Source organism: Carassius carassius, chromosome 22 (assembly GCF_963082965.1).
Source record: "Carassius carassius chromosome 22, fCarCar2.1, whole genome shotgun sequence".
In the NCBI taxonomy this organism is placed as follows: domain Eukaryota; kingdom Metazoa; phylum Chordata; class Actinopteri; order Cypriniformes; family Cyprinidae; genus Carassius; species Carassius carassius.
The window spans coordinates 6,656,362-6,673,259 of NC_081776.1; the positions used below are offsets into that span (position 1 = coordinate 6,656,362).

The window sequence follows — 16,898 nt, forward strand, 5'->3', positions numbered from 1 at the left end:
TCCTATCCGGATGCTTCACTGGCTCCCATTGACTTTTCCCATCATTTCCCTTTTCATTGTGTTCCTCCCTGCTTCACTGGCTCCCCATTGATTCTTCCTTCGTTTCCTTCTTCATCTCTTTCTCAAACAGACCTGCCAGGGCCTGGATGTCCACACAGCTAAATCAGCAAAGAAAAGTAGCATTCAAAAATCAACTGCACTGCTTTTTTTATTCATTTTTTAAAAACACACAGCTGTTATAGTTGAATGTTGCACCTTGCAACGAGGCACTCAAGTTCAAAAATACTTTATATGATAATTCAGAATTTTTGCACATTTTGGCAAATTGGTTGATAATTTATATGAATATGAAATCAAATTTTTGTGTTTTCATACGATTCGCTTATGCCCAACTGACAGTTATGTGTAGGGCTGTACTTTTATGCTGCTTTTCTACAAATCACACTTGAATCACCTTGTACAAATTAAACAAAAATTAACACCTCATAAGCAGCGCCTGATACTGTGTTCTAAAAGTTAAAAAATATTTCTTATCACAAGACCTGACAAGTTTGTCAGGAATCGGTACACTGGTCAAGCTGTATATTTCTGACTCACTAACAAGAACATGTTCAAAATAATAATTTGTTCGGGAATCAGAATACACTGATTGTGCTGTAAATTTCAGACTCATGAGAGTAATTCATTTGAGAATCAGACTACCTGGTCACTTCATATGGTTTTGATTCACTAAAAACAAGCAGATCATAAGATCAGTTAGTTCAGGAATCATGTTACACTTGTTCTCAACCCTGCTTGTGCTTCTATATCCACTCAGGATATATTATTTCGGATGAACCATCAGTTTGTGATGTGACGTGACATACAGCCAAGTATGGTGACCCATACTCTGAATTCGTGCTCTACAGTATATTTAACCCAACAAACGTACACACACACAGCAGTAAACACACACACACACACACACCAGCCATTTTTGCACCCTGGGAGCAGTTGGGGGTTCGGTGCCTTGCTCAAGGTCACCTCAGTCATGGTATTGAGGGTTGAGAGAGCACTGTACATTCAGTCCCCCAACCTACAATTCCTGACGGCCCGAGACACAAACCCACAACCTTTGGATTATGAGTCCAACTCTCTAACCATTAGGCCACGACTTCCCCAAAAAATCTAGTTAAACCAAGTTCCCAGCATATCCATAAGTAAAAAGAGTATTGGACCTGATCAAAATTATCAACTTAACTGAGCACAGCTTGTTTCAATCCAAAATCCATATTACAGCTTTTCATAATCACTGACCAAAGCACATTAATGTACTTGGCAGCACACCCAGAGTACCATGTTATGAAATGGTTTATAATAAAACCCTCCACATGCCAAACTGTAAAGCAAACTCTGATTTCAATGTGGTTAACAGAGTTCACAGAGTCGTCAGTGAGAAACCTTATCATGCTGACAAGCCCTTTAATGTCTGATATTCACAAATCATACGCCTCTATAGAAAAGAAAGCACAGATCTGACTTTTACTTGCTTTACATTACACAACTGATAAGTGACCCCTTGTATCACGTGGAAATTGATCCCACAGAAACCTGCTGTCACTGTTTTGTGAGTATAAACAAAATGATTCATGATTGTCATGGCTTAAATTTTCAGTCTAACGTTCTTCACAGACAGCTGAGTGGGCAAGAAGGAAATGGACATGTAAATTAAAACCTCCTGTTAGAAATCTTGAAAAAAGCAAAAACAATATTTGTTTTTTATTTTTGGATCTGCTTTATGTGGTTAAAGTCTTTTGGTATAAATGCTGTGAGAGTAAGTTGTTGACTTGGGCAAACTGTGTTGTGGTTTTGAAGTAAAGACTGAAACAAAAAGCCCCTCACACTTCTCTAATTATATGAGGAATAAACATCTTAACATGCACAAATGTAAGGGATTAACATACAGCAGAGGATTAAATGCACAAGTTCTATTATCTGTCCTAAAAATGGTTTGTTACCTGCTCTTTCAAGTAGCAAAGTCGTTCAAGGAGGATGAGATCCTCTATACACGGAGCCAAAGTGACTTTAACTGAGGAAGATGAAAAAAGACAGATATGAAGTTTATAATAAAAATAAAGGACATATAAGTTTCTCTGTCATACTCAGCATGTTAAAAGCCACCATCTCATTCATTCTGGGACTGTAGTGTTCATGATAGCTCTGAATATCACTGTCATTGTATTTTATGTTAAATGATATTAGAGAGAGAGAGAGAGAGAGAGAGAGAGAAAACTTTATTAATCCCGAAATTATATTGCAAGTAAATATGTTTATATAAATATAACATATATGTACTTTAGAAATTTTTTTACATATATTGCAAAATAAAAACATATTTTATATATGTAATATTTTATATTGTTATATTTTACAGCTTAACAGAATGAACATATTGAACATAACATTTTTTATTATTGCAAAGTAAAAAAAGTTACATATATATATATATATATATAGAAATGTATAGGAAAATAATATATATTTATATAAATCTATTAATATATTTAGTTAAATATTATTTATAATAATATTAATAATATTATTATTTAATATTATTAATTTATTTAGTTAAAATCTTATGTATATTATTGGAAAATGTTTACCAAATCAGCATATTATGTGACTCATAGAACTTCATACATTTCATCTATACCATCACAGGAATAAATTACATTTTAAAATATATTAAATAATATATTTATATAAAATATAATACAGTATACATTATTTTACTGTTTAACAGAATTCTCAAAATCAGGGGAAAGAAAGTCCACTGACACGATGTGAGCCAGGTGAAGCCTTTCTCTTGCTATCTGTTCCCATATTTCCCTGGGTGTCAAACATATTTTAGTCTGTTCATGTCATTAGTTTTATTGTGTAATTCAGATATACTGTATGTGGGCAAACTGAGAAAACATTAAATGTAACATGAGAACATTGGTTATTACTGTGGTGTCATCCAGATCCAGCTTCCAAAGTGCTCTTCAGTCCACAAACGACGAGGCTTTGGAAAACATGCTCCCAACACGTTACTCACTGCCAATAGAAAATTAAATACCCATCAGATGATTTGTTTCATAAAAAGCGCTACACAAATAAAATAAAATTGAATTGAATGTAGTTTAAAAACTGAATGTACAGACAGTAAGTCACATGTAGAGGGTGAACTTTGCACTCCTTGTTGACTTGCACATTACTGTAACCTGATGGTTTGGCTTTGACTCACAGAAGCTTATTAAACCTGAAAACAGGGCTTTAGGGTTTGAGTCACAAGTTGCAGTCAGCACTGAGTCAGATCTGCTCTCTACAGCCACGATCAAGTGTCTCAATAAACATTTCTCATCCTCCGCAAAACAGAAGGAAGGACCAGAGGGAATCTGGCCTCTTTATTCTCTCCTCTAGTTTACTAAAGCTCTCCGGCGACTAAAACAAAGACAGGTGGTTGTTTTCTGTATAATGAGCTGATGATGTGGTGAGAGATATCTGATCCTGGTCTTTTGGAGGGGAACAGTGTAGGAGCTCAATATTTGTCATCGCGCATTTTTTTGACTGAGAGTTGATTCTGCTGCAGAGTGTGTTTCTGTTTTTACAGACTGTTTTTCAAAGCCAGGACTTTTTATTTTATTGGATTTTTTTATTGAATTATAATTTACTGCCAAACCTTCAATAGTTGGCAATATGGTTCTTTAAGTCATGAAGATTTGCTTTGCCAACAATTAGTATAAATATATTTTAAAGGAATCAAAGTGATCCCGTAAAATAACATGAAGAACTGGCCGATAAAATAGTGACTCCACAGGCAGCTGAAACAGACAAGAAATCCTTGTAACCACAATCCAAATAATTTTCTTTCATTTCAAAGCTGCTTACTTGCACAATTCATGCTTCCTTGGTTATGTTTGTTTGTTTACTTATATTTTTAATTACTTCATTTGAAATGTTTGTCCCATTTGTGGCAACTAAAAAAATGACAATTATGTCATCCACACAATCAGGCATGCAGAAGACAGAAAGAGATTAAGTTCATACAGACTGCTTCACCTCTGAACTTTCAATCATATTTAAAAGAAGAAAAATCTTATTAAAATACACAGTGCATCTAATTAAATCAGACAAATATGCATAGGCACATTTGCTGTACATTCTGGCATTCAAGCTTGACCAGCACATTACAATCAGTTGTGCAAACAGCCTCAATCGCATGAGACTGCCCTCTTTTTATGCAAATTCTGCAGGAGAAATGGGTTTTTAATTAATGTATTAATACTGATATGATATATGAAAGGAACAATACTCACCCCTCCTTCAGCAGACACTCTCTCCAGAACCTGAGAGGAGAATAAAAAGAGTTTGTGAAGAGCTGGAAACGAGCTTGAACTGAAAAACTTGTGATAACACATGATATCATTGTTTGATAGTTGCCTTCAAGTTAAATAGCATTATGTGCTCATCTAAAAAAAACACCTAAAATATTGTATATTTAGAGTTAAAATGTTATGTAAGATTCATCAGCTAATAAGCAAAGGATGTGGTTGAAGATGCGCGGGCAATGTGATGCTATTTGTGACATGTGAACCAGAATTACGAGACAAGCTGACATCCTGGCATTTCGACCACAGAAACAAGCCTGAGCCTTCAGATACTGACTCACAGAGAAACCACACACACACTATCATCACACCCTGAGCAACAGCCACAAAACAACACAAAAACAGATGAAATCAAACAGCTTTTAACATAAAAATACTGTTCACTTTTTAAAAGAAATTATACTTGTAGTGAGCAAGGATGCATTAAAATTGATCAAATATGACAGTAAAGTATAAAATATGTCTGTTTCAAATAAATGCTGTTCTTTTGAACTTTATATTTATCAAAGAATCATGTAAAACTTTTTCCAACCATTTTCAACTTTGATTATAATAAGAAATGTTTCTAGAGCAGCAAATCAGCTTATTATAATGATTTCTGAAGGAACATGTGAACCTGAAGATTAAAGCCTAAAGCCTTCTGAAAATTCAGCTTTGCATCACAGGAATAAATTATATTTTAAATTATATTAAAATTGAAAACTTATTTTAAATTATAAAAATGTTTCACAATAATACTGTATTTGTTTTATATTTGAACAAATGAAAGCAGCCTCGGTGAACATAAGAGACTTCTTTTAAAAACATTAAAAATCTTAACAACCCCAAATTTTTATTGCATTTTAAAAGTGAAAGCTAAACATTATGTGGATGAGAACCTGTTGAACACATGCCACTCAAACAAGACCCACGCTGTGGTTTGAGGACTATTGGTGATGCACATAAACACGGTTTACTCCAGCTATCATGCTAATCTAAACCATGCCAAACTGAACAGGATCCAGAGTCCAGCACAGGCCTGAAAAATTTATGAGCTGTGCATAAAGAAAATGCAGGGACAGTGTGCAAAACAATATCAGCATTTTCATTATGAAATGGTTAAATGTGAATGAACTTCAACACTTGAGGAAATCAGTTGTTGTTAGGTATTAAACTGAAGGATCTTCAGTTAACATTTTTATTGAATTGAAGTGTGTATTTTTTTTAATGAAAATATAAAAAATATGAAAATGAAAATATTTTAATCACTATAAATAAGTGACTGCTTAACCAAATGATGCTTGTGGGTGGGACTTCCTGTTTTCTGTTGAAGTAGAAGACATTGCGTGGGCTCTTCTGAACTGAGTCAGCAAATGCAAGCCCTGAGAGGAGATATTATGTAAAAAGTATTACGCTGTCAAAAGGAAAAAAAAACATAGCAGTTAATTCTGCTCAAGCAAGTTAAATTCTATGCAAAATCTACATAAATCTGTGGGATACTGTTAGACTAAATTTCATTTCTTCTTCAGAACAAACGTGCTTGTAAACCAAGCCGCTCTGACATCATCATGCTGAAACACCACGTTACATTTACATTTACATTTAGTCATTTATCAGATGCTTTTATCCAAAGCGACTTACAAATGAGGACAATAGAAGCAATCAAAAACAACAAAAGAGCAATGATACTGTAAGTGCTATAACAAGTCTTAGTTAGCTTAAACACAGTACACGTAGCGAGTGCTTTTAAATAATAAAATAAATAAAAAGAAAACAGATATATAAAAGAATAGAGCAAGCTAGTGTTAGAGGTCTTATTTTATATAATTGTATAATAAATGAAAAGAAAATAGAATACAAAAAGAACTGAATTAGAATAGAGAATGCTAGAGTTAGAGGGTCAAATAAGCATGGAAGAGATGGGTTTTAAGCCGATTCTTGAAGATGGCTAAGGACTCGGATTGAGTTGGGGAGGTCATTCCACCAGGAGGGAACATTTAATTTAAAAGTCTGTAAAAGTAACTTTGTGCTTCTTTGGGATGGCACAATCAAGCGACGTTCACTTGCAGAATGCAAGCTTGAGGGCACATAAGTCTGAAGTAACAAATTTAGGTAAATGGGTGCAGAGCCCGTGGTAGTTTTGTAGGCACATATCAATGCCTTGAATTTTATGCGAGCAGCTATTGGAAGCCAGTGCAAATTGATAAACAGAGGTGTGACGTGTGTTCTTTTTGGCTCATGAAAAATTAATCTTGCTGCTGCGTTCTGGATTAATTGTAAAGGTTTGACAGAAGTGGATGGAAGACCTGCCAAGAGGGCACTGCAATAGTCCAGCCTGGACAGAACAAGAGCTTGAACAAGGAGTTGTGCAGCATGTGGCTGTACTGCCTCTTCTTGAGTTAGTGATCAAACAGACAGTCTGTGTAGAAGGGGAGAGTGTTTGTGATGTCAGTCCAACTTCTGCAAACACTTCATGTGTTTTAGTTCTATCACTGCAGCAATCGAGAGCCTGTGATGTGATCACCAGGCTTTAAAAGACAATGAGATGTTATTGAAGCCCTGCTGTGCTTCATAGCACAGTAATTATGTGATCAAAATATCACATTTTGAAGGCACTCCAATCATTTCTGTGCTGTCTGCTTTATGAGAAAGTGTCTAAGAGAAAGATAGAGCGATAGAGAGAGAGAGAGACAGAGAGAGAGAGACAGAAACCACATGCTCTCTTAAAACTAACACCAAGTCTATAAATAAAAATTCTGCCATCATTTATTATTCTCATGTTGTTACAAATCTATGTGACTTAATTTCTCTGCAGAAAACAAACAAAGATATTTTGAAAAACAAGAGTGCTTTTTGTCCACACAATGAAAGTCAGTGGAGACTAATGGAGTTGTTTTGGAGCCTAGTAAACTTTAAATAATAATAATAATAATAATAATTAATAATAATAATGATTTTACAATTCATTAAAATAAATAAAATTTATAGTTACAAATTAGTAAATTTTTCTTATGATAGGAGTATTATTAAATAATGAATTACGTTCATACGTATTTGACGATGAACGATGAACATTATTAACATTATTAAGTAATAATTTTTATATGATGCAATCACATTTGTAGCAATATTTGTTAGTTCTGTTTGTTGATTCAGGGTTAGCATCATCTGAGGTCCTCTGATGGTCAGCATCATCTCTTCTCAGGTGTTCTGGATCCAGACTGGAGCTTGTGTAAATCCTAGTTACCACGCGATGTAAATCCAGAGCCGGATAATCCATATGGGCACTTGGGCCAGTGCCCAGGGGCACCAACCATTCACAACAACTAGGGGGGCACCACATGACACAAGCTTTAAAAATATTTTTCGTAAATTGTTTTATTATTAACTTGAAATTCTTGAAAGACCATACATAACTCGTTTATGAAAACTAACTTAACAACAACCACAATAATAATAAATTATAAATAAATAGAGATTACATGACCACTATCAGTCCCCCCCTTCCGTCCCCAATCTGTCAGAGTTGAGTTGGTCCTCAACAAGTACACGCAAATGTGTAATTTTTTTTAACGGCTACAGAAAATGGATCAAAATGGACAGACGTCAATTGAGTGGTTTTGCAAAAAGAAAGTTTAAAACGTTTAAAAAGAAACGTTTAGTTACAATTCAAAATATTTCAGGGATCGAAAGTTTTTTTTTAAACGAGTGAGAAATGAGCTCAGGACGACAATGACACAGAAGCGATTGACTGCACTCTTCCTGTTTACCATTGAAGTTAAAGTTAAAACATTACCGTCTACAGCCGCGAGAGGGCGCTCTATTCTGCTCAGTGCTCCTGTAGTCTAGCACTAAAAAAACATAGAGCGCCCCCTCGCGGCTGTAGACGGTAATGTTTTCTCTTGGTTCTAAATAAATGCGACTTATAGTTCAGTGCGACATATATATGTTTTTTTCCTTGTCATGACATATTTTTGGACTGATGCGTCTTATACTTAGGTGCGACTTATAGTCCGAAAAATACGGTAGTTGGACAAGTTAATAAATTACATTTGAGATTATTTGATTATGTCTGATGGGGGGGGGGGTGCTTTTGAGGTTTAGTGCCCAGGGGCACCACACTGTCTTAATACGGCCCTGTGTAAATCCCATAGCAAAATATAGAAACAAAATTGAGACATCATTAGCATAGCTGCTGATCCAACAAAGTAAAATTAGTTTAACCCAAGCTAATGAATAAGAATGCACATTTGATCAGATGCAACTACACTTACAATTTAAGAGATACATTATTCGTATGCTTGGCGAAAGAGATGCGTTTTTAATCTAGATTTAAACAGAGAGAGTGTGTCTGAACCCCGAACATTATCAGGAAGGCTATTCCAGAGTTTGGGAGCCAAATGTGAGAAAGCTCTACCTCCTTTAGTGGACTTTGCTATCCTAGGAACTACCAAAAGTCCAGCGCTTTGTGACAATAGCTTCTAATGTATTAGAGAAAATAGTGCCCATGTTGCCAGTCATTTCGTCTAATTCATGTGTATTTTTGGGTACAAATAGCAGTTGAGATAGATCAGGCAGGTTATTTGCGAATCTGTCTTTGGTGGCTGGAACAATCGTTCTGCCCAGACGGTAACGCTGAGACATATAGTTAATATCAGTGATACGCAGCATGCACGATACAAGGAAATGGTCTGTAATATTATCACTTTGAGGTACAATATCTATAGCAGTAAGATCGATTCCATGAGATATAATTAAATCTAGTGTATGATTAAAACGATGAGTGGGCCCGGTGACATTTTGCTTGACTCCAAAAGAGTTTATTAGGTCAGTAAACGCAAGTACTTATGTATCATTTGTATTATCAACGTGAATATTAAAATCTCCCATGATTAGCGCCTTATCAACTGTAACTAGAAGGTCTGAGAAGAAATCTGCAAATTCTTTTAGGAATTCTGTATACGGCCTGGTGGTCTATACACAGTAGCCAGAGCAAGAGATACATTAGATTTATTTTGCATGTCTGACAGTGTAACATTTAGCAGAAGTATTTCAAAAGAGTTAAACCTGTATCCTGTTTTCTGGGTAACATTGAGAATATCACTATATATTGTTGCAACACCTCCGCCACGACCAGTCTGACGGGGCTCATGCTTATAACAGTAGTTTGGTTGAGTAGAATCATTTAGACCAAAATAATCATTTGGTTTTAGCCAGGTTTCAGTCAAGCAGAGTACATCAAAACTATTATCTGTGATCATTTCATTTACAATAACTGCTTTGGGTGTGAGTGATCTAATATTTATGAGCCCAAACTTTAAAGATTGTTTTTGTTCATTTACTTTACATGTTTCCGGTTTAATCACGATAAGATTTTTTCTAGATCCTACATTAAATGTATATTTTGACACATTCTGACACAATCTGCCCACGTGTGTGTGTGTGTGTGTGTGTGTGTGTGTGTGTGTGTGTGTGTGTGTGTGTGTGTGTGTGTGTGTGTGTGTGTGTGTGTGTGTGTGCGTGCGTGTGTGCGTGTGTGTGTGTGTGTGCGTGTGTGTGTGTGTGTGTGTGTGTGTGACAGGAAGTGTTCTTACCCTGTCTGTCCTGATCAAACTCTTCAGAGAGCAGGTGATAGCAGTAGCTCACACTGCAAACAGCACACAGCTCCTGTTTGGCCTGAATATCTGCATATAAGTGCTGGGGGCCAAATCTCCATATGTGTGCAGGTCAACCAGAACTACATCCTGGACACCAGACAGAGAAAAGAGAGATGGGGGAAAAAAAGAAAAAAAGGTCATTTAGAGAAATCAACAGAGACTTTGATCATTGATCAAAAATAATCTGCTATTGACACAACCAGGTCCCTCTCCATGTTTAGCACAATTTCACCTAATTAACATGATTATGATAAGCAGGCATCTCGCTGAACTGTAATAGCAATGGAACAACTTCAGCTCCATAATCAAAGCCCACAGCTGGAACACTATTACAGCACAGAGTTTCTCTTGTGCTTTTATATGAGTTTAGTATACATGAGTTATTTGACCACAAGAGAATGTCATATGAAATTAATTCACAAATTCACATAGTAGTAGCCATAATTATATATATATATATACAGTGTTGGGGAGTAACTAGTTACATGTAACGGCGTTACGTAATTTAATTACAAAATTATTGTAACTGTAATTAGTTACAGTTACTACGAAAAAATGAGTAATTAAATTACAGTTACTTATTAAATTTTTAACGATTACAAAGGGGATTACATTTGAATATTTACACACATCCACATACCGATTTAACTGATTTCTTTACCAAATTGCGCTGACTATTCTGAGACATACCGCCCTAATAATTTCCGGGATGCGGAAACACAGTCTGGTTCGTAGAATCCAGTCATAAAAACGGAATGCCTAACGCGGACGGAATATGCCATATTTTGGATGACTAAATCAAAAGTAGGTCAGTACACTTGAATCAAAACATGACATGGACTAGTGTCTGTGAATATAAAGCCCCAAAAATGCAATATATGACTTGCACATTCTGCGTGTCTGTGGAAATCAGGCGCGGACTGGACACCGGGAGAACCGGGACAATTCCTGGTGGCCTGGCAGCCGATTTTGCCCCACTATTTAATATCATTATTGTATAATTGCCTGCCGAATGTACTAAAGCGATCATTTGCGAATCCGCCATTTGATAATTAAATCTCTAATAAGTCATGAATTGTAGTCATGACTCGCGCGCTCTCCGCGCCTCCGCCAAACGGGTTGGATCAGACTCAGAGTAATCAATGCGAGAGAGAGAGAGAGAGAGAGAGAGAGAGAAGCAGAACTCCTGTTCAGGGTTTCAGGTCAGTTTCATCTGTAAAGATGCTTTTTTGTCTTTGTTTTTTTAATCAAGCAGCAGCAGCACGTTGCTCATCAGTCATCACTCAAAATACTACATAAAGGACATCATTATTATCTGTTGTAATGTTACAGTAGTAATTTAGCTGAAAAAAAATTCAGATTTATTTTATAGGTTTAGGGGGAGCTACGACAGACAACAAAACAACCCTTACGAAAATTAACATATTAATATTAAACTATAAATTCAGAGAAAATGGTTACTATTGTTTAACTGTGATAACCAAAAATGTAAAATTATTTTACAAATGTATTTATTTAAAAATAAATACAAATCCATTTGCAAAAAAAAAAAAAAAAAAAAAAAAAAAATTAAACAAGGTTATTTTACTTTTATATAGGCTAATAAAAGCATGGTAATTTTTTGTAAGGGAAAAACATGACTCGTGTACAGTATTAGGATTTTTCTATAAAGATATTGTAGTATTGTAGAGTATTGTATTGTAAAGTATAGTTTTGTTCAATCTTGAGTATTAAAGTCATGAGAGAGATGGATAACGGCGCAAAATAAATAGACTGAAGAGAAAAATGGAAGTGAAGGTGCAGTTCAGGAGAGAACTTTTAATTATTTTGCATGTCCCCAAATTAAAGATTTAAAATAGATAAAAAATAGTTTTGTCCATGAATTTGTCTGTATGAGTTTGAATTTTCCTGTCTGAATTTTTTTCCCAGTCCGCCCCTCCTGTAAATTAATGGCAAAGACATGGTTTCATTTACTACACATAGGCCTACTGAAGCTCGCAGTGTTTAAAACCTCTGCTGCCTCAATATAGGAGTACACGAGCACATAAACATAATTTCTAGAACTGCCCTGTGTCACTTCATGTGCATTTTACTTATTTTGAGAAAACTATCATCATATACAAAGAAACAGCAGTTTAAAAAAACACCAATGTTTCAGGAGTTTATTACACAGAATACGTCACATGCTTATTAGATAACTGTATTTAAGTTGATGTATATGCTTTTATTTATTATTCTTTAATTTTCACAAATTTAGAAAAGTAATCAAAAAGTACTCAGAAGTAATTAGTTACATTACTTTAATAAAGTAATTGAAAAAGTTACACTACTATTACATTTTAAACAGGGTAACTTGTAATCTGTAACCTATTACATTTCCAAAGTAACCTTCCCAACACTGTATATATATATATAATTTTCACATTTTAATTATTATAATTATTATTAATAAATAATTAAATAAACAATTGATTTAATAAATTATTGTTATTATTATTATTACTGTTGGTTTACATTATTTGCATTATTTATTATTACTGTTGTTTTACATGTACACAATTTTTACTCATGAATAACACATGAATAAAACACATTATTATTATTATTATTATTTTTATTATATTTCAAAACATTTATTTAAACATTTTTTTTGTCATGTATTTGCTAATTATTTCATAGTGAAAAAATAATTATTTTTTATTAAATAATATTAATAATAAATTAATTATTATTATTATTATTATTATTATTATTATTTTACAAATTTTATATATTATACCCTTTTATATATTATAGCCTACCCTTGGTCAGAGCCCCCTGTATTATGACCTCTCTCCACCTCCAGCTCTGTGATCAGTGTGTCGAGCTCAGTTTCTGCACTGATATATGAGGCCAGGGGAAAACAGGCTGCTGTCTCTGTCGTTCCCCCTCTCTTCTCGAGCTTTCCTCTGCAGATTCTCTCTCTTCCTCTTCTCTCTTTCCTCCAGACTCAGCTGGCTGGGGTGGACGCAGGGAGAGACGTCCTCTATGACATCCAGAGACAGCATGCTGAGGAAGCTGCTTCCTGAATCTGAATCATTTGGGTCTAATGGACATTCTGCAGCATTATCTGAAGTGGATAAATCACTGGTGACTTGTTTTGATAAAGCACTGGTTTCAGCTTGAGCCATAAAGTTTTTATTTTCCTTAGTAATTAAGTCTTTGTGGCCATCACTGTTTTCAAAGTTTCTGCTGTGTTGTTTACTCCCATCCTCACTGTCCAAAGGTTGTTTCTTAGTGGCTCGGTCCAGTTTCTGATAGGCTTTGGAGAACTTCTTCAGTTTCCTGTTCCTCTCATGAGCTCCATGTGTGTTGGTGCTGGAGGAGTCGATCCGAACAATTGCTGTTTGAACAGCATGGACAGATGGAAGTACAGGTAGCCTTTCCATGAACCCACATCTATCATCTGAGATGAAGAAACACATGATGAAAAAGATGAAATTCAGTTTGTTTTTAACTAAACTACATTTGAATTTGTTTTTACCTGTTTGACTCGACAGCATTTGGCCAAACAAGCCACATATAGCCTACATATACATACATACATACATACACACACACACACATATATATATACATATATATATACATATATATATATATATATATATATATATATATATATATACACATAAATGCATATATACATATATATACATATATATATATATATATATATAATAAAATAAAAGGATGCAGGAATCAGATTGAGCGCCTCTTACCTTCTATCGCCCTCACGCGGTCTTGTGAGGAACTGATAGCACACAAACACTTCCTCTGGACTCACACACAGGAGCGTGTTCCAAACATCACTCGTGTAAAATTCCACAGTGTGCGCATTAGAGATACTTAACGATATGGAGAGAAAGTGCTTAACCTCATCTATTGTTCACGGGCAGTGATAATATTTAGCGTGAGCAGCAGCTGTTGACTCAGTATTTAAGACATAAGTAGTCATATCAGGATCTGTATGGAAAGCCGTTTACGTTCCAGCGTTACTCGTCGTAATTATATTTTTACTAGTATCAATTAAATTAAAGAGCTCTATAATTTAATTTATACTAGTAACAATTACAATTATAGAGCTCTATAATTCAATTTTTACTAGTAACAATTATGATTGTAGAGCTCTCTAATTCGGTTTTTACTAGTAGCCTAACAATAACAGTTATAGAGCTCTACAATTAAATTTGTACTAGTAACAATTACAGTTACAGAGCTCTATAATTCAATTTTTACTAGTAACAATTATGATTATAGAGCTCTCTAATTCAATTGTTACTAGTAACAATTCCAATTAGAGAGCTCTACAATTCATTTATTACTAGTGATATGTCTCCATTGACTTCCATTCATTTTTAATTATAGAGCTCTGTAATTCAATTATTACTAGTAACAATTGGGATTATAGAGCTCTCTAATTGAATTGTTACTAGTAACAATTACAATTATAGAGCTCTCTAATTGAATTCTTACTAGTAAAAATACACATTAAAGATATGTGTAATTGCAGAGCTCTATAATTGAAATACAGAGCTCTCTAATTCAATTGTTACTAGTAACAATTGAATTACAGAGTTATCTAATCATAATTGTTACTAGTAACAATTCAATTAGAGAGCTCTGTAATTCAATTATAGAGCTCTATAATCAAATTGTTACTAGTAAGAATTCAATTGTAGAGCTCTCTAATTGAATTGTTACTAGTAAGAATTAAGTTACAGAGCTCCATAATTCAGTTCTTACTAGTAACAATTAGAATTAGAGAGCTCTGTAATTGCAATCTTACTAGTACAAATTGAATTACAGAGCTCTACAATAGCAATTCTTACTAGTAACAATTGCATTACAGAGCTCTGTATTCGGCGACATATCATTATGCTAATCGTGCCTTATGCATATTCAACTGGGGTATATAAACAGGCAGGCGGGAAACTGGCGCCCGCAGTCGACATGGACGAAGTACACGGTGGAGAGGCAGGGCAGCAGTCTGCAATATCTGCCCTTGATCGAGTTTTAAGTGCAGTTTCCCGTGTGCGCCAAGAGTTGCAGCGGTCAGGGGAACCCAACATTTTGTCATCAACAAGGCAGTTATTTTGTAGATCCCGAAGTGAAGGTATGCAAAATCACTAACATTAAATGAGTCTCGTCTCTGAGTCTCGAGTCTATAAAGGCTAATTATATATGCATGCCACTTTCTGAAACAACCTTACACAGTTTTGATAGCGTTAATAATGAACACGATGTTAATATAGCCTGTCTGTGATGAATGCCGACTGCACACATACACATGCTTAGTCTTGGGATTCCACAACTTCCCTTGATCATCCTCACAACTTATTGCTTGTAGCCATTTTGTCATCCTTTCCGGTTCTGTATGTTTATTAGGAAGGATGTAGAACTTCAGTTCATAATTTGTTAGTTTATTGGAGGTACAGAAAACGACACAGCAACTCATCGGCGTGATTGTCCCGTGTATTTCAATTGGCGCCAACGCAATGTTTTCCACCACGGGCTAAATTCACATCACGTGACGGGGCGTTCCCGGGGGCGTTCCCAGACCAACCCTCTGTATCTATCGCTGAATAAAAACAGCTGTTTTCGGGTTTGTTTGTTTTTTCAAGTCCAAAAAAATCTCCAGCAGGTGATAAATAAAGTATATGAACAATGCAGTGCTAATTGACATAGCATTTATTACAGTATAGAAACTATTCTGCCTTATTATGTGATAAAAAGTGTTTGTAGTATATAAACAAATCATAATTATTTGTTAATGTCCAGCACTTATAGATTTCTAAGCCAATTAAAAGCTAGAAATTAGAGAAAAATTCAGAAATAATTCTGATATTCTGATTTGCTGCTAAAAAAAGAAAAGACAACAACTCGTATTATGATAATGTTGAAAACAGCTGAGTATAATTTTTTCAGGTTTCTTTGATGAATAGAAAGTTAAAAAGAGCAGCATTTATCTGAAATTGTAAAATGATGTCTTTATCATCACTTTTGATCAATTTAAAGAATCCTTGCTAAATACAAGTATTAATTTCTATCATTTATTTAACAAAACAAATAGTGTATAATGTTGCAAAAGCTTTTTATTTCACATAAATGCTGATCTGTGGATCCTTCTATTCATCAAAGAATGCTGAAAAAAATTTACTCACCTGTTTTAAATATTGATTATCATCATATTATAATGATTTCTGATTAATGTGACATTGAAGACAGAAGGAATGATGCTGAAAATTCACCTTTGATCACAGGAATACATTAAATTTAAAATATATTCAAATAGTTATAATCAGTCATTTTAAAAAGTACAAATATTTCACAATATTAGCTACTGCTTTTGCTGTACTTTGGATGAAATAAAGGCAGGCTTCGTGAGCAGAAGAGACTTCTTTCAAAACATTAAAAATCTTACTGCTAAAAAAACTGTTGACTAGTAGGTTATATAGATTACAGAAATGTTATATGTTATATATATATATATACAACCCGAATTCCGGAAAAGTTGGGACGTTTTTTAAATTTTAATAAAATGAAAACTAAAGGAATTTCAAATCACATGAGCCAATATTTTATTCACAATAGAACATAGATAACGTAGCAAATGTTTAAACTGAGAAATTTTACACTTTTATCCACTTAATTAGCTCATTTAAAATTTAATGCCTGCTACAGGTCTCAAAAAAGTTGGCACGGGGGCAACAAATGGCTAAAAAGTTTTGAAAAGATTCAGCTGGGAGAACATCTAGTGATTAATTAAGTTAATTGATATCAGGTCTGTAACATGATTAGCTATAAAAGCTTT

General features: G+C 34.5%; 1 pseudogene; it reads right to left on the reverse strand.

The window, feature by feature from the left end:
- Positions 1–88: 88 nt before the first annotated feature.
- Positions 89–13,509, reverse strand: LOC132098556 (probable methyltransferase-like protein 25; annotated as a pseudogene).
- Between the last annotated feature and the right edge of the window lie 3,389 nt (positions 13,510–16,898).